General features: G+C 36.7%; 1 long non-coding RNA gene and 2 pseudogenes across 2 annotated transcripts; 2 read left to right on the top strand and 1 right to left on the bottom strand.

Annotated features, from left to right (window-relative positions):
* Positions 1-7,429: 7,429 nt before the first annotated feature.
* On the top strand, positions 7,430-12,703 carry LOC125194788 (uncharacterized; annotated as a pseudogene). Its single transcript, XR_016137825.1, has 8 exons — positions 7,430-7,710; positions 8,354-8,418; positions 8,493-8,553; positions 8,638-9,365; positions 9,418-9,608; positions 9,698-9,776; positions 9,854-9,958; positions 10,032-12,703. The product of XR_016137825.1 is annotated as an uncharacterized LOC125194788 (transcript).
* Positions 12,704-14,583: 1,880 nt separating this feature from the next.
* Positions 14,584-16,088, top strand: LOC125193023 (UDP-glucose flavonoid 3-O-glucosyltransferase 6 pseudogene; annotated as a pseudogene).
* Positions 16,089-16,817: 729 nt separating this feature from the next.
* Positions 16,818-17,925, bottom strand: LOC125191596 (uncharacterized). Its single transcript, XR_007171191.2, has 3 exons — positions 17,864-17,925; positions 17,632-17,694; positions 16,818-17,047 (listed from the first exon to the last, which is right to left on the bottom strand). It is a non-coding gene; the product is annotated as an uncharacterized LOC125191596 (long non-coding RNA).
* Between the last annotated feature and the right edge of the window lie 1,162 nt (positions 17,926-19,087).

Below are 19,087 nucleotides of genomic sequence, written 5' to 3'. Positions count from 1 at the left end.
AGCTCTCGAGCTTGACAGTTTGCGTGAAGCATAACAGCGGCTGTGATTCGAGTGGGAGCTCTTCGCGGGCAGTTTCCCGGCCTCGAGTTTGACGTCGCATTACCTCGTTCCGTGACTTCGCTTTCCAAATTTGATTAGGGTTTCCTAACCCTTGCATTAATTTTGGAAAGTATTCCGGATTAATTTGGAAATAAGATTTGAATATATCTGGTGGATTTTATATATTATATAAGATTTGATTTTGTATTAAATCATGGATTAATTATAGATTTTATTCTTATTTTATGGATTTGTAGGGATTTAATTCCTAGATGAATCCTAGTTAAATTTGGATAATGACAATTTAATTTTTATTTATATCCTATGGATTAATGTGGATATATCCTAGACAAATCCTAGTTGGATTTAGATAAATATAATATTATTTTATTCTTATCCTATGAGTTTATATGAATTTATTCATAGATAAATTCTAGATGGATTTGAATAATGATAATATAATATTTTATTCTTATCTTATAGATTTATATGGATTTGTTCCTTGATAAATCTTGGATAGATTTGAATGATTATAATATAATATTATCTTATTCTATGGATTTGTATGGATTTATTCCAAGATAAATCCTAGATGAATTAGGATAAACATTTATATTAATTTATTTATTCCTATAGATTTGAATAGATTTAATTCTATTAAGACAAATCTTAGATGGATTAAAATAAGTATTAATCCAATTTATCCTTATCTTATGGATTTATATCCTAGATAGATTAGGATAAAGATGATATATAAGAAATCCTTATTTAATTGAATTTAGATAAATTTATTTATCTAAGAAATCCTAAGAAATGTTTAATATATTCTGGATGTCTATTCTAAACAGAATAAAGATTTGTATAAATCTTGGTTGATAGGATTTTATTTTTATCTTATGGATAATGATGGAACTGATTCTATCTAGTAGTATCCTAGTACGATTTAAATAATGATAATCTTAGATCAACGTTATCTTGAATTGTAGGATTGATTTTATCGAAATAAAATCTTGAATAATCCTAAATGGATTTAGATAGTTAACTCTATCTTGATAAATCCTATCAGTAATTGGATAATTATGATCCAATATAAAAATTAATTATTTAATTGTTTCTCCCTTGACTAGATTAAATAATTTTCGATAATTATCCTGTGTGTTTAAATGCCATGCATTAAATGGATTTATCTGTTTATTTGGTGTTTATCTATTTTAAGTGGATTATCTGCTTTATCTGCTTATGTGATAATTATGCAAAAACTATATAAAATATCTAAGTGATGATTACAACAAGTGCGTTGTATATGGTCTCCATCGGTTGGACTGCAAAATTTTGTGAAGCTGATTTTCTAATATTATCGCCACCTACAGAGTAGGGACAATAATCCTACGAAAACAGTAAGTTCATAAGGGCGGACTTCTCACATAATAAATAGAATGAACTAGAAAGTGGTTCCCAATATTATTGCCACCTGCAGAGTGGGGACAATAATCCTAAGGAACTGCGAGTTTCAGGGTTCAATCAGAATTTATGAGATAGCTTGATTTTGTTATCAACACATGAACATTGTTATGGGAGTGTGTTGTAGAAATAAAATTCTGTAATGCTAAATCTGATGGTCGTGCTTAGGCAGCATTAGGCGTGTCAACCTCCAGAGGAGGAAGCTATTGATGCGTCGGTGTTGTGACCAGTAAAATTGTCAAAATTTTAATGCGTATTAACCTCCAGAGGAGGATACAATTTATTAATTTTGCAGTTGTAAGATACATAATTGTTTTGTGGTTATTTGTGATTATGTATTGAGCATGCGAATGTGATAATAAGTTTATTTGCCAAATCTTCATTATGTCATTTAATGTTTGTCTGCGATCCTTAAAGAAAGTAAACTCGAATGCCTAAATTATGTAGACCGAAAACAAAAGTGGATAAGATTCTCATCGCTGAAAGCTTGGAGTTTATACTCAATGATTCATGTCCTCCATTTCCTCGACATAATTCCACGAAGAATGTTCAAGAATGCATTATGCATGTACTTGACAAACTCTTTGAGGAATAAGGTCAAGCTATTTTCCTTTAAGTAGCTCGACAAGTCTTGGTTAATGACAATGAAAGATGGATATCAATAGAATCTGTCAAGATGATTCGATTGGAATATCCTAAAGTGACAGAATGTTTTGAGGATCTTTTGATCACTTAAATAGTTTCTGACACAAGTCATCGCCTAAAGTAACAAGAAATGACTATAAGAAGGTTTAACTGAAAAGTAGAAAATCTTCAGAATAATAGTCTTTGTGTTACTATTAGAGGAAAGTAACATGATAGATGACGAATTCATAAAGGCTGCATTTTTCTTAAGTCCTAGTTCATTTGAACAAAAGACTAGATATGGAAATGGGAGAGCCTGGATTGTCATCAATGTTTGTTTAAAGCGAGAAAAGATGCTTTGTGAGTTGGATTGACCTATTTTATAGAAGGACAATGACTTACATGACAATGCAACTTCTAAATAAGAGATCTTGATCCAGTTAGGTTTTTGTTGCAGTGGGAGCTATTAATGCTCAACTATTGTTTTATGGTTGATGCTTAAGGCATCATAGTATTAAAATAATATAATTGCGACAAGGTTGAGTATTCAACAACACATCAACTTCTTAATCATTGAATGATAAAGTATTTATTGCTCTTAGTCTTAAGGCCAAGAAAATACTTAGAAATTGTTCGAACTGATCTAGACTATCAAGATTTTAACATTTCGTTAAATAGCTTGACAGTTGAGAAAGTCTGTTTAATGCACTTTGAGTTAGAATCATTTGATTTTTCAAGAGATTCAGAATACTTATAGAAGTGCAACATAGAAAGACTAGCAAGTCTTAATGGTTTACACCATAAGGAGACGAGCAAAGGGTTATGATCAGTAGTGGGAGTCTAATCTCCATTAACGAATCCAAGCATTCATCTAATGAATGGGATAGTTATGTAAGAAGGAATCAAAGTCTTTCTAAGACAAGTTTGATTAAGTGATGAGTTGTACTCATTAAAATCTTATCATTGATGGGATAAACATTAAAGAAACTACCAACATCAGTACCTTCTACAAAACACGAGTTGTGGACTAGAGCGTCTCTAGTCTAGCACATCTCAAGGTGGAATGTTGTTCCAACACGTGTTGGAAAAGTGTCCAAGAAATTGGAGTTGAGTACTGAGGCATGTTTTAAGGTTTGTCCCAAATGATGTAAGGTTATAAGTTCTGTAATCTTCAAAGATATAATTCTTGTATGAAGATCAAGAGATGAACTACAAGCCTAACAGCGTGATAACTCTCAAAATAAAGAGAGAGATATCGGATTTTCCACATTACCAAGAAGTCATACCATTAGAAACTTTTGCACTAATAAAATCAACTTCAGTACCTAAGATTGTAAGAACCATATCGTAGTGGGAGCGTTCCACTGGAACACAACAAGTTCTTGGGTCTAAGAGTGTCGTAAGACTCGGTCTTAGATTAACTTGAACATAATCCCTTTAACTACAATGTAGTATTGGTTAATTTGGATAATCATCTTTGAACAGGTGATAGATTCCATATTACAATCTAAGATAGACAACATGTTTTACAAGACTTGCAATACTACCTACAGGCTGTGTCAATCAGTGGGAGCAAGTATCTTTGCAAGTGTAAATGTGGATCTCAAATGGCTAGACAATGACAATGGGTTATGCCCAAAGAGAATTATCTTCTCGCTATCGTTGTGCCATGATTTATTTGATCCTATTGTCTATTAGAACTTACATAAATTAGAATATATGTATTATGATTGTCTAGACAGCCTTCTATAAATAGAAGTCTTGAGGAAATCATCTACTAGAACATTCTAATAGATATGTAATTAAGGGCAAGAAACGCATGATTGGAAGCTTATATAGACCTTCGTGGTCTTAGGCAAGCATCTAAATCAGAGTATATGTGTTTTATCAAAATTATCAAATATTTGGAATTTGACTTATGTCCTTAACAGTGTTGTAAGCACAAGGAAGTTGAAAGTGCATTATGTATGGTATTATTGGTACTCTACGATGATGAATCTACAAAAGTTGCAAACAACTAAGATTGGCATCTAGCGTAGGAAACTGGTTGTCTACCCAGTTAAAGATAAATGATTTAAGAGAAACTAATTACATTCTTAGCATCTAAGTCCTTTTAAGATCGCTAGAAAGAATGTTGAGATTCTCTTAGGAATCCTATATCTACACATTGCTTGGAACATTTAAGCATTAGAAATTCCATGAAAAGGTTTATACCTTTCAAGGTGGAATTGTCTTGTCTCTAGTCAAGTGTCATTTGACGCTTAGTGAGATCAAGAATTATGAGACTAGTTTCGGAGATAGTTGTCTCATGTATGCTATAGTGTGTACTAAGTTTGATATTAGTTGTTCTTATACATAGCAAGTATATATCATATTAACCATGGCAAAGGATTTTGATTGAGGTAATGAATATACCCTAGTGCTTGAGAAAGACTAGTAACTATATTCTAGTTTACCAGTCATTCATGTAATGTCCTTGGGGTTACACTGTCTTAGTTTTATTACTAAACAGTGATCGAGTAAGTTATCCTCTGAATATGTGTTTACCTTAGGAATATCTTCCTAATAGCTTTAATCGTAAGTTTGAGTATGCCTATGAGTATTACATTTGGAGTATGACTCTATTGAAGGCTAACTCAAGGGACACACGAGTTTATTAAGCTAAGCAATCACATATGGGGATGAAATTAATTAAAGATCAAGTACGCAGCAAAGACATTATGGTGAAAAAGATATTATCAGAGAACAACCAAGCAGATTTTTCTTTCACCATGTGAAATGAATGGTAGTTCGATATATCTAGAATCAATACCTGCTTTGTGTATAAGTGGGAGAGTTTTTGGCAGTGGGTATACTCGAAAGCATGTTTTGAGTATAAGTGGGAGATTGTTAGGTTTGGTATACTGAAAAGCATGTTTCGAGCAAGTTTCGCTCGAATAGAATTTTGCTTGTATACGTAAAACTCTACAATCCACTTTTAACCCGATTCAGTATTATTCGAGCAGTCTCGCACGAATAGAATCACTATTATTATTACATTGTGTTTGCTTGTGCATTTATAAGATGTTTTATAAACATTTAAATGCATAAGAAGTAAACAAAGTCTAAGTCTTTTGCTTAGTAGACCGGTTGTGGGCGTCGTCCACTTTAAGGTAACACGGTCAGATCTATGCAATGCTTTGCAAAAGAAAAAGAAGAATTTCACAACCTAGATAGGCTTTGACTACCTATCGTGAAAGGTTGCAATGTCAGTCCGCATATTTCTAAGCCTTACTGAAATAATTTGACATTGGTGTGGTATAGCACTGAACGGATCTAACAGCAAGACTTGCCTTAGGCTATCTACTGAAAGGCGAGGTCTTGATAAATATTTATTTCTTAATCAATGTAGGTTAGCATTGAGCATACGGTATTGATTATGCACTACTTTGACTTATCAAATGGTGCGGGTTTTTCGCAACCCAATAATCCTGATATATTGAGTAGTGGTGATTAATATCTAGCGATGCTAGGATTGCTATTATGTTGAATCGTGCGCGAGGTGAGTCTCGTTTGATAATGTCCTCAAGAGGAGCTCGAACAAGGTTTTATTATTCGGAAAACTGGCCAGTTGGAGTTTTATTACTCTATGAATAATAAATAAATGATTCTTGCTAAGTCCACTCTTGGAATTAATAAGATATTAATTAATTAAGTCCATAGCAGACATTAATTAATTAATGGACATTTATATCTTAAGCGCGGGAAATAAATAATAAAAGTGGAAACCCGGATTACTTGTAATTTCGGATTTGGATGGGGAGAGTTCAATATTACTTCTGTAGTGGCTGCTCGTAATATTCCAATATAAGCTTGTATTAAATTGTGGGTTCAATTTAATTAGTAAAAAGCTAATTGGGCGAGCCCATATCCAAAACCTTCCATAGATCCCTGTCTGGGCCCATAAGGAACTTAATATAAATAGGAGAATAAAGGAGACAGAAATAACACAATTTTATTTCTTAAAATTTTCGAAAATTTTGAAAATCTCTAGCTTTGGAGAATTTCGAATTCTTCACCTATTTCTAAAAGGATTTCTTCTGTCTTCTTTATTCGAGTCCTAGTATTTTGATAAGATCAGCCCACCCTGATATCGAGATACAGTTCGGGAACCAGAGAGAAGATCCGTGGTCTAGTATTGAAGATCATCACGTGGAGAAGGCGCGAGCAATCGACGATTCTTTGGAGAATCAAATCGGTAACTCTAAACCGTAGAATTCATGTTTTAGGATTTACTTTCTTAGAGCATGAATTATTTGCGTTCTAGCATGCAATTATCTGTTTAACATGTGAATTGATTAATCGCATAATCGGTCAAATAGATCCATATCTGATTTATTTGTTTTGTACAAGTCTTCCGCTGTGCAAGGGGCACCAAATCCCAACACGGGCTTCCCTGCTGCGTCTCGCTGGAGCCGGAACTCGGGGTAACGCGCGGACAACGCATTAACAATGCGCAGGAAGAGGGAGCGGCGCATTCTGAACCGGCGACGAAATACATCTGCCGGATAACGTGGTTCCTCCGCGAAATAATCGGCGAACAGCCGATCGTGCGCACCAGTGTGGTCGCGAGGGATGTATCGGTGCCGCCGGCGGATTGGCCGTTGGGGGGGTGGCTGCTGCATTCGAGCGATCTCGCTTTGTATGCGGCGGGAGATATAGTTGTTGATTGGGTTGTTGGCGAAACCCGCTACATCCCATCCGGTGGGAGCGGGAGGTACCTCTTCTTTGAAGAAGAATGTGATATTTCCTCGTCGGACTGAGCACGAGACGATGAATCAGAACTCATTTAATAAAGATGGAGAGAAAAAAGATTGAAAATTTGTGTGAATGAAGTTTGTGGGTGATGAATGGAGGAAGAGGATGAAATATTTATAGGGGTGGAATTTAGAATATGACCGTTGAGAAAAAAAAAAAAAAAAATTTTGATCATCGCCGGATTATCGCCGAACAGCTCCCCACAGTGGCCGGCGATGATCCGGCGATTTTTCGGCGTTAAAACGCCGCTTGGCGTAAATTCGGTAGGAAATTCGCTGAAAAATCGCCGACCTCCTCCCAATGGCCGGCGATAAGTCGGCGATATCCGGCGAAAAATCGCCGGATTATCGCCGTCGCCATTGGGAGTGCTCTAACTACTCAATTTATTTGAATGGCTTATTAACTGTATTTTGGCCCAACAATTGTAAGCCCAAATTGTATTGTCTACATGTTATTTCAACGGCTACTTTCAAAGTCGCCTCAAATTTGAAAATCTCTCTCAGTTCTTCTTATGCCGTCGCTTCATACAATCTGTTCTTGCTTCATTAATTCACACACTCACACACACTTATGTAAATAAAGAGAGGTTCATAACTGTAAAAGTATTAAATCATACTGCAAAAAATGGATGAGCATCAGGAAATTCCGAGTAAGTTGTGTTCAGTTTCGTCATCAGAAAATCGAGATTCGATCGGGTTTACGATAAAATCGAGGCACCGAAGTTTGTATACTTCACTGTGCCCGATCACTACAGGCCCAATGATCGTTATTGGTTTTGCCTTCGCGTGGGTGAGTCTCCTCTTCCAGATTTCGTCTCTTTTCTCTACTTTCGAATTCCGATTTTTTTTTTTTCTCATACTAGCTTTTGCAGCTTGACTTATTGTTTCTCAATTAGAGCCTTGCCTTGTTTACATAGATTCGTTTTAGATGGATGAGATTTGTTTCTGTTATTGATAATTTTGCCTGATCTCTACACCTGGATGTAGAAGAATGAAAAGGAGAGTGTTTTTTTCCTCAGTTTACTGCAAATTTGCGAATTACGAGCTCACTCATTGTATTGTTGACTGAATTGGCGTCAGAAATGGGGGATTTTACGATCTCTATCGGTTAATCGGATGAAGGATATTTCTTCGATGATTTGGAATTCTTTTGTCTAATTATGATGGATCTGGTTTAGCTGTGAACCCTAAATTCCTTTTCAGAACAAAAAAACTGATTGGCATTGGATTATTATGCTCCATATCGTATTTCACATTACTGATTGATTGTTACTCCGATTAGATCTTCTTTCAAGCTATTTGTCTATTCTTCTATAGATGTGTCAGAATTTTCAATTCCTGTGAAATTGATCTTCATTTTCTGGATAACATCCTGAAAATCTTCATATAGTAATAGTAGTGTTTAAGAAGAGGAGGGCTGATTTGTGTTTCAGGATGTGATCAAAAGCATGAGGAAGAAATGGATTCTGAAGCAATCTACAACAATTTTGTTCTTCGGGTTAGTCATCAAATCATTGATTTCACTACTGAATTACTGAATCTTTTTTGAACTGCTGAAATCTGCTCATACAGGTGATGGCAGCCAGGAGTACCAATGTAAGGCTTCGGAAAGCACTTGATAGAAATGCTTCAAGGTACGTTTTTAGATAGATTTTTCATTTCTATGTCGTTATCTTGCTTCTTGAGATGACTGCAATATCTTCAACTATGTTTTCCGGAACACCTATCAAATGCCCACTTTCAGCTCTCCCTAAATCTTCCAAGCCAAGACTGTCAAGGATGGCTGTCATTTCATTGATTTCTAAGAAGATGGCCGAGGACAACAAAAAGGTCGTCCGGCCCCTTTCGAAGCCTTGTTCTACACCGCTGACAAAGACAAAACCAATTGCTGCAAAGTATCTTACAACTCCAAGGAACAAAAAGAGCACATCGGATCAAAGTTCATTTCAAAGTGTTCAGTATCCAAAGCCTATCAATGTCGAAGTGCCAAAGAGTCGAATAGTGGCAAAGGCTTTGGTTTTTCGCTCTCCGAAGAAGGCCACTAAGGTAAAGACATCTGTTGAGCTGCGTATACCTGTTTCAAAATCATGCCAAGGGATGAACAGGCTTGAGATTTCGAGTCAGAGAAAGCGTGTCTTGGGCTATTCTTGCAACTCATCGAAGAAGTTGAGTAATAGTTCTTTGAGGAGACAGGTGAGCAGTCAGAAGTTGCAGCCTAAGCCTGAAAAACCTCTTCAAACTTGCAAAGTTCAAGATGCTAAATCTGAAAGATCGACTAGAACTAAGATTAAAGGACAGCTATCTCAGCAGAAGGAGACTATGAATTGCTGGGAAGCAATGCGACACATAGCATAAAGAAGAAAGAAAATTGTGACATTCGAAAACAGTTAGCTACAAAAGTCATTGAAGAGTCTGGACTTCGAGAATCTAGTCATGAAGACGCATGTATGCGTTCAGCAGTGCCACCAGTGGCACAATGCACAATGCTTGGATTCAGTCTCACTTGATTGGTTAAAATTTGAAGTTAGCCTTCTAGTTAGAAGGAAGAGATGATTCACGATCCGGAGCTACAAAAGCTCAGGACAGTAATGGTAACAATGGAAACAATTCTTATGAAGGGGAACGGAGTCGACTTGACTATGAGGATGGAGATGATAAAGAAAATGCTGCAGCCTCTGATGATAACAGGTCGAAACTCTATAAACACGTTGAAAACATACTTCCAGCAGTTTTTGAACCTATTGAAGTGATACTAATCAGTAACATATTGTATGCAGGATACCAAACACCATTCTGAAGGAAAATGGAGGAAAAATCTTCGGAGTGCACAAGAAATGTGACAATGTTAGAAAAAAGGTTTCTTGTTCGAAGCTTTTTTGTTTACATTTATCGTGTATCGTGTTTCTGATTGCAATATACTATTGATTCCATAGGGTGCTCAACCACAGGATACTCTGAAAGAGGGTTTGTGTGGTCCAGTGACTAAGCTGAAGAAACCAAAGGCCACAAATCCTAAGCCATTTAGACTAAGAACTGATGTAAGGATCATCCATAGTTAGCACCTGAACTTTTGAAACAGCAATAATAAATCTAATAACATTGTAATTTCAGGAGAGAGGAATCCTCAAAGAAACCATCTTGGATAGAAGAGTCGTCCCAACCCCCAGCTAGCCAATGTGAAAATGCAAATGTTAAGTACCCCAGGTGGGAAGTTGCAGCAGAAAAGTTTAAGTGATATTCAAGTAAGCATTTTTGTTTCAGGGGAAGAAGCTAACAATGTGTAAGCATGGCAGTAGCTTTTAAGGCTCCAAAACGGCAGGAGAGGTCAAAGTCAGCAGCGTCGATGAAACCACAAAGTAATAAATCTAAGAGCATCCGCAGCGGGATGCTCTTCCGGACGGCGGAGCCGTGACGTCGGCACGGCGCTGCTCGACGCCTAGAGCAACGGTGACACATGGCATTTTCTGGTTGGGCGGTGACACCCAATCGCGCCCCCCGTGACCTGGCGTCCCGCCTTGCCCTGTAATTTTTTTTTAAATTCAAAAAATCTGAAAAATCATATTTAAATAATAAAAAAAAAAATTCTCACTTCCCAATAAAATATATCCATTTTTTCATACCCAAAATTCACATTTTCATCTATACACCCCTATTTCACCCAAAATAAAAAAAGTCTCACACCACACCCGAAAACTCTCTCAAATTCTCTCTCTCTCTCTCTTGCAAACATGTCCGGCGAATACCCCTCCGGATGGAACCATGATTGGTTCGGCGGGTTATCATCGGCCTCGCCGGATATGAATTTCTCGCCCCCTCCTCCTACCTAAGACTCGGGTATTCCGGGTGGCTACCGACTAGACCTGCCCAAGGTTTACCAAACCGGCGGTTAACCGCGAAACCGGAACCGCGAGAAATATCCCGAAACAAAATCGTGAATTTTAGAACCGTGGTTCAATTCAGGTTTCAAAATTTTAGAACCGAAACCGCGACCGAACTGTCGGTTCCGAACCGCCGGTTAACCAGCAGATTCATAGTTCCGACACGAGACTCGAGGAATCGCTACACCAAGTGACGTTTTAGCTTTTTGCAGACGGTTTGTTGACCAAAATCGGCGGTTTAATGATAAAACCGACGGTTCCACGGTTTTGCACAAAACACCATGCCCAAGCCCTTTTCAATAAAATTGTGGATACAGTTTGTCGGCGCAGCAGATCAACTAGGCTCTACTTCTGGTCATTTTTACTTCTTTCCTGAGTTGATCCAGTCATTCATGCACTTACCGTTTTCTTCGTTTTATAGCTTCTGCACACTCAAATTCACCATTCTTTTTGCACATTATTAGCCATGTTAGTGCAATAAACCCTGTAAAACCATGCTTGTAACGAGCCCTATCACACATCCTTGGGGGCCATCTTAAAAAATTGTGTAGTAGTGACCATGGTAGAGAGGATACACAAGATGACCTACAACCTCAACCCGGAGCTATTTGGTGTTCAGTTCCTCTCGAATGTAGGTGTCGTGGAACAAAAAGGTGGTGTACTTCAATTCTATGAAGTGACGAGGCCAGGGTCACAGCCGGCGGGGGCTAACAAGAAGAAAAGCAAGTAGAAGCAGGTGGAGGTGGTGGCAACTGAGACGGACGGAGAGAGAGAGAGAGACACGAGCAAGGATTTAAGTAGCCCCATCCATTCTGCACACGCAAGATGAAGCTGCCGTGCCTTCGACTTCCGCTGCATCTGAAGCGTCCCCTGGACATGCCTTGTGGAGTTGGTGGGACACCACGATGACTGGAGGCCAAAATGGAGGGGCTGGTTGAAAGGATAGCCCTAAGTACTGAAAGAATAGCCCTGCAATCCGAGGCCCAGACGCAGTTGATAACATCCCAAACGGAGATACAGAGGACATATGATGTGGATGTTAGGACATTAGTCTTCTCAGTGCGAGAGATGGTGTCTCTGATGGCAAGCGAGTTAATTCCGCAGGGCCAGAGGGCTGCCTAGTCTTTTCCAAGTATGTTGGGTTCACTGGAGTTCGTCTTGGTTGGATAGCAATTCCGAAAGAGCTCCATTATTCTGATGGTTTTCCAGTGGCCAAGGACTTCAACCGCATAGTGTGTACTTGTTTCAATGGTACATCTAATATTGCTCAAGCTGGTGGTCTGGCATGTGTTTCACCTGAAGACATTAAGGTAATTCCTTTTCGGTTTGCCTATTTCAAAGTTAAAATAACGTAAGCTAACATCAAAATTCAAAAAGCTTAAAGATGATGAGTGAAAAAGGCAACAAAACGGTAAAGCTAAAATGATGCTTGGAGCAATGAGCATTAGTCTGTCATGTGCAGGCAATGCATGAGGTTGTTGGTTTCTACAAGTAAAACACAGCTATCATCGCCGACACATTCAATTTCCTCGGGTTTAAGGTTTATGGGGGCAAAAATGCACCATATGTTTGGGTCCACTTTCCTGGCCGTAGCTCATGGGATGTGTTCAGTGAGACCCTGGAGAAGACTAATGTCGTCACCACTCTTGGAAGTGGTTTCGGACCTGGGGGTGAAGGGTTCGTCCGGGTCAGTGCTTTCGGGCACAAGGAGAATGTTATCGAAGCCTATAGAAGATTCAAGGAGCTGTACAAGTAAAGCTGAGGCCCCTCGGACGAGTTCTTCTAGGATCAATCGGACAATGCTTGATCAATCGGGTTAGTTTGTAATGCTTGATTTGCACTTAATGACTATTGTTTGGCGGGATTCTACCTTGAAAAAGTAGTTTAATTTTTTTTTTCTTGAAATTAATGTGTTTAATTTTTTATTAATAAAAAAGCAGGGGAAAAATTGAAGGATTCAATTTTTTACTCCGATATAAAATTCTTATATTTTATACTCCCTCCGTCCTACTTTAGGAGTCCCAGTTGAGTTAGGCACGAGTTTTAAGAAATGTAAAGGAAAGTTGGTGAAAATAAATAATGGAATGTGGGTCCTACTTTTTTATATTAGTTTTATAATAAAATGTGAGTGGAAAAAGGTTAGTGGAATGTGAGGCCTAATACCATTTATGGAATATTCCAACCGAGACTCCTAAAGTGGGACACCTAAAAATGATAAACCGGGACTCCTAAAGTGAGACTGAGAGGGTAATATTTAATACTCCCTCCGTCCCGCTTTAGGAGTCCCGGTTGATCAATTTTGGGTGTCCCGCTTTAGGAGTCCCGGTTGGTATAAACTAATAAAAATTGCCTACAAAGTGTTAAAAGTGGGTCCCAACATCCACTACAACATTTATTTATTGGACACTCCATTAAAAGTGGGTCCCAACATCCACTACAATATTTATTTATTACATAATCAAACACTTTTTTCTTAAAACATGTGCCCAACTCAACCGGGACTCCTAAAGCGGGACGAAGGGAGTATTATTTTATTAAAATAGAATACTCCATTAATTAATTTATTATTATTATTTAATAATTTAAGCAAATTTAAGAATTCTTTCTTTCCCTTCCTATTTTTATTCTCTACCAGCTTAATCTTTAAAGTATTTCTTAACTTCGTGCTGAAAAGAAATACCCCAACTAAAATAGGATGTAGGGAATAATATTATAAAGAGTGAACTATACGTTTAGGCCCTATACTATTTCGCTATGCACATTTGCGGTTCCTACATTTTAAAGTGGGAACATCTTTTTTGGTCCGATAACTTTGTCAAAGTACTATTGTTTTTGGTCCGTAACGTTTCAAAATAGCATTTATGGTCCATAAACTTCGATTTAATATCATATAAGTTATTTTTCACCGTTTCTAAAATTTTAGATGAAAATACCCTCAAAGTCATGAAGGACAATTTAATCTATTTACTCTCTCTCTCTCTTATTAAAATATTTATTTTGTCTCTCTTTCATTCTTCTTACCCTTATAAAGGAATCTTCAAAAATGTGAACTTGAAGAAAGAAAAAGAGAATGATGTAAGGATGGAGAAGGGAGGAAAAAAGAGAGATAAATTAAATATTTTAATGAAGAAGAGAGAGTAAATAGACTGAATTTCCCTTCATGGCCTTGAGGGTATTTTCGTCTATTTTTTTTAAACAATGAAAAAGTTGCTCATATAATTTTAAATCGAAATTTATGGACCTCAAATACTATTTTGAAATATTACGAAAAAAAAATGATATATTGACAAAATTCGTGGACCAAAAAGATGTTACCTCTACTTTAAATGCACTTTTGCGGTCCTATGTCGTTCATTTTGCTCGTTTTAGATGCTTTTGCACTTTTTCAAACACTTGAATAAAAATGGCTCCAAATCCATTAGGGTCATTTTTGTATTTGCTCTCCATTATGGCTCCAAATCCATTAGGGTCACTTTTGTATTTGCTCTCCAATGACCTTAAATAAAATTTATTTTGCCCGGACTTGAAATGAAATTCGTTATACTTTTGGGTATGTGATCTGTAATAATTTATTCGAATTAATATTTACAAATTGTTCGTTGGAATGGTGGTTGGTAGTGTGCAATTTATGAATCCATAGTTTAGTCAATCCATTGTAACAATAGTTTAGTCAATCCATAAAGTACCTATTTTGTCTTCTAACATTGGTACGCCAATAATAAATTGACACGTACACTGTTACTTTATTACTACTACTACTATAAAATTAAAGCTCATCCTACCGCATTAAGTAGAGGATAAGAAAATTGTGGTGAAAGAAAAAACATATGAACAAATCCGAACTTGTATTCATTCCATGTCCTGCGCTAAGCCACCTCATCCCCACCATAGAGACGGCCAAGCTCCTCCTCCTCCGCGACAGCCGCCTCTCCGCCACCGTATTCCTCCCACCTCACATCTACGTAATCGACACCATTGCTGAAACCTACTTAGAAACCACCTCTTCAAACCCTACATTTTCCTCACGACTTAAATTCATCCGCCTCCCTCCCATTCAACACTCAAACAAACATTTCTTCGAGCATTACAACGTCCAAATCCCCAACGTCCGGCGAGAAATCTCCAACCTCCTAACAAATGAGCAAAATCCCCGCCTCGCCGCCATCGTGCTCGACATTTTCTGCGTGGGGCTCGTCTCCGTCGCCGCCGAATTCGGCCTGCCGGCGTACCTTTTCTTCACCGGCGGCGCCACCTGCCTCGGCATCTACCAACACTTCGTCTCGCTGAGATTCGACCGTGACGAAGATGTCACGAGGTACAAAAACACGGAGGTAGACTTGCCGGTGCCCTGCTTTTCGCTTCCGGTCCCGGCAAAAGTCTTGCCGATGATGACGGTGGATGAGACCTCCCCTCCGGGGATCTTCTTGACCCATTTCAAGATGTTTTCTGTGGTAAAGGGTATTTTGATCAATACGTTTTACGACATGGAGCCCTACGCAGTTGAGTCGCTCCTTTCCGATGATAAGACGCCCGAGATTTATCCGGTCGGGCCGGTTTTGAAGGTGGAAAGCAAATGGTTTGCCGAAGATGACGATGTGAAGAAATGGCTTGACGATCAGCCGGAAAATTCAGTTGTTTTCTTGTGTTTCGGAAGCCTCGGTATATTTGGTGAAGAACAAGTGAGGGAAATCGCTAAGGGTTTGGAGAATAGTGGGACTCGTTTCTTGTGGTCGTTGAGGAAGAGTTACAATCCCAAAATAGAGAGAGAAAGATCTGAATATTTCGAGGGTTTCTCGGAGAGGACTAAAGGGTTTGGGAGAGTGATGGAGTGGGCCCCGCAGGCGGCTGTGCTGGCGCATCCTGCGGTGGGAGGGTTTGTGTCGCACTGTGGGTGGAACTCGACTCTCGAGAGCGTGTGGTTTGGGGTGCCCATGGCTACTTTCCCGATGCACGCGGAGCAGCAGCTGAATGCGTTTTATCTGGTCAAGGAGATGGGGATGGCGGAGGCGATTACGTTGGATTATCAGATGGATTTCACAGGAGAGAAGCCGCCCGAGAGTGTGGGGTGGGAGGTGATCGCGGGGGGGATAAGGCGGCTGATGGAGGAGGAGGGAGGGAGTGGGGTGAGGAGGAAGGTGGAGGAGATGAGGAAGAAGGCGAGGGAAGCTTTGGTGGAAGGTGGATCTTCTTACAATGCTCTAACTCGTTTTATTGAGGATGTTATGACAAATGTAGATTGATTATGTATTTGATTCTTGTATTTTTAATATGAAGTATGGTATTGCTATAAGATTAACCAGAGTAAATATTGTTTAGTAAAAATCCCTATGAAATTTAAGAAATTGATGCATGTGACGGAATCAGGAATTTAAAGAAGTTGAGGCTGAAATTTAACGATAGTACGGCATAACATCCTTGTTATCCAGTTTCGGTGTAAATAGTACTCTCTTCGTCTTGAAAAAAAATCTTATTTTGCCATTTTAGAATATTCCATTTTACCATGATAATATTTATATAAATACAAATACAATGACTTTTTGAGGATATTGTAAACTAAACTATTAAAATATGAATTTATAAATAAACATAATACTAAAAGAAAATTAATATGATATTACATTTAAATCAACTTTTTAATAATACTTGAAAATATTTTATTCTCCAAACCATTTTAAGAAATAATACTTCCTCCATCTCATGTTACTTGTACTCTTCCATTCGGCTCGTCACACACTACTCACACTATTTATAGTTTATGTTAGAATTAATGTATTTAATTAATACGTTAGATTAAGTTAAAAGCTCCTTTATTAAGTGATATCTCATTACACTTAAAATTTTAATTTAATTACATTAAAAAATCAATCTCAAATTTACGGCATAAAATGAAAAGTGCGAGTAACACGGGACTGAGAGAGTACTACTAAATATTAAAATATACTACTAATACTTTTTTCCCCACACTCTTTGTCACACCTCAACCCCTATGACTTATGCACTTACTATAAATAAATTAAAATTTCCAAAAGCACACATATTATAAAATTTCAAAACCAACATTTATCAAGTACATATTTCAAACTTTCTAAATTGTAGTAGGACCTTCTCACTACTCTATAGATTATACATTTATCTAGATGCAAAAATGATGAGGAGGAGAAGGTTGCCAAAACGCGTCAGCCGCCGAACCTGATAACACGTAGTTCCTACGACCAATCGTCAACCAAAAACCTCACTAATCTCTTATTCCTGAAAAATATTAGTGGTTTATATGAGCCACAACTCAGTATATATAAACCATACTTTTAATTTCAAATCACAAAAATCAAACATATTCTCTAGCCACAATATTCAACAATAAACAACATATATTAAAAATAATTCGTATAGATATGCATTATGCTACTCTGTTCAGTTTATTATTCTGTGACAAATCAAGCCTGGTATCTGCCCGGGATTCCTCTATGACTCGAAGGTCCCTCTGTAATTGGACTCATAGGTCCCTCTGTATTTGACCCGAAGGTCCCTCTGTATTGGACTCATAGGTCCCTCTGTATTTGGACTCATAGGCCCCTCTAAAATTTCAGATCCAGTACAAGGCTGTCACAGATCCTCTTTAATCACATGATTCATGTACTTTCAAAACCCCATGTAGCATATATCAATGTCATCAACTACATATCTATATTATATTCAATCAAATAATTCCAACATAATATATAAAACATATCCATACAAATTTCACACCATATAATTCAATTACTCATTCAAATTCAACAATTAGCAATCACTCAAATATCACATATAAAATTAAAAGTGTGATTTATACACACCTGATTATGATAGGTAAACTTATTGAGCTCCTGATTCTGATTCTTACTTTATAACTCTCAATCCTATAAATTTTTAAATGCGGGATTTAATTAGGATGAAAAAAATAACTATACAACTAACATCTACCTAGAATCAAAATATATATACCATCGTATATTAAATAAAACATACGACTAAAAATAAGTGTGTTATGTGCAGATTGTATCTTAATTAAATTTATCATCTACTTACCAAAATTTTTCTCTATACTTTTCCGTACTTCCTCTAAACTCTCTCAAAACCTTTTCTTTTTTTCCAAATGATATAAACAATATAAATATTTGTACACAAATATATACATCGGCTATTTTACCGACTTATGCTAATCAAAATAATCTCTTAAGTACAAGTGTCATATACTATGCTAACTATTCAACACGTAACCCATATAAATAATAATATAAGAATGACCAAAACGTACATGAACAATTTATTTGGTACATGTAGCGTTTAATTCAAATGCATATATATATATAATATTTTTAAGTACGTATATCAATACTAGTAATATATGGTACACATGCACATATATTTAAATAATTATGGAATTTATACACTAACTTAATTATATAGTATATACACATTCATATTTAAAATTTTCGTGAATTAAAACTATCTATACATTTGATTATACCGAATCGATCATAAAAATAAATATATTCTCTATGACATACTTAATATCTCTGTAGTATAAATGAAAATATAATATGCAATATGATAATATGCAAAATAATGCAACTTTCGGATTAGGAATGTCACTCTTTAATACTAATTTATGTGTAAAACTATTTATTATTATTATTATTATTATTATTATTATTATTATTATTATTATTATTATTATTATTATTATTATTATTATTATTATTATTATTATTATTATTATTATTATCACCACTATAAAAAAACTGAATAAGTAAAATTAATAATTGTATTACTACGACTTTTAGATTCCTAATCAAATAAAATCCAACCCAATTTTGACGGGAATAACAATATGGCAATCATTATGACCTTCTGCGCCCCTTTTCCCTTTTTTCCTTCCTAACTTTCTCTCTCCCGATTCTACCCCACTTCGAGTACTCTCTGTAAAAAATGGAGCGGGGACTTGGCCTTAGCTGGTCCATCAGTGAATTGATGTTTAAAGATTGAATGGTGATATCGAGAATAAAGTAGAACAAGAGAAAGAGAAAGTAAAGTTGAAAAAAATAACTTATTTTAAAAAAAATATGAAGCATGTAGATTGGGATGATCCAAAAAGTAATACTCCCTCCGTTTGTTATTAGGAGTCTCATTTCTTGGCGGCACGGGTTTTAAAAAATATTAAAAAAGTGGATAGAAAAAAGTTAGTGGAATAAGGGTCTCACTTGTATATATTAGTTTTAAATGAAATGTGAGTGAAATGAGTTATTAGAA

Source organism: Salvia hispanica, chromosome 4 (genome assembly GCF_029641045.1).
Source record: "Salvia hispanica isolate PSC_SH4W2 chromosome 4, Shi_PSC_v1, whole genome shotgun sequence".
In the NCBI taxonomy this organism is placed as follows: domain Eukaryota; kingdom Viridiplantae; phylum Streptophyta; class Magnoliopsida; order Lamiales; family Lamiaceae; genus Salvia; species Salvia hispanica.
Note: the sequence above shows the minus strand (reverse complement) of the source record. Positions and strands in the feature narration are given on the sequence as shown.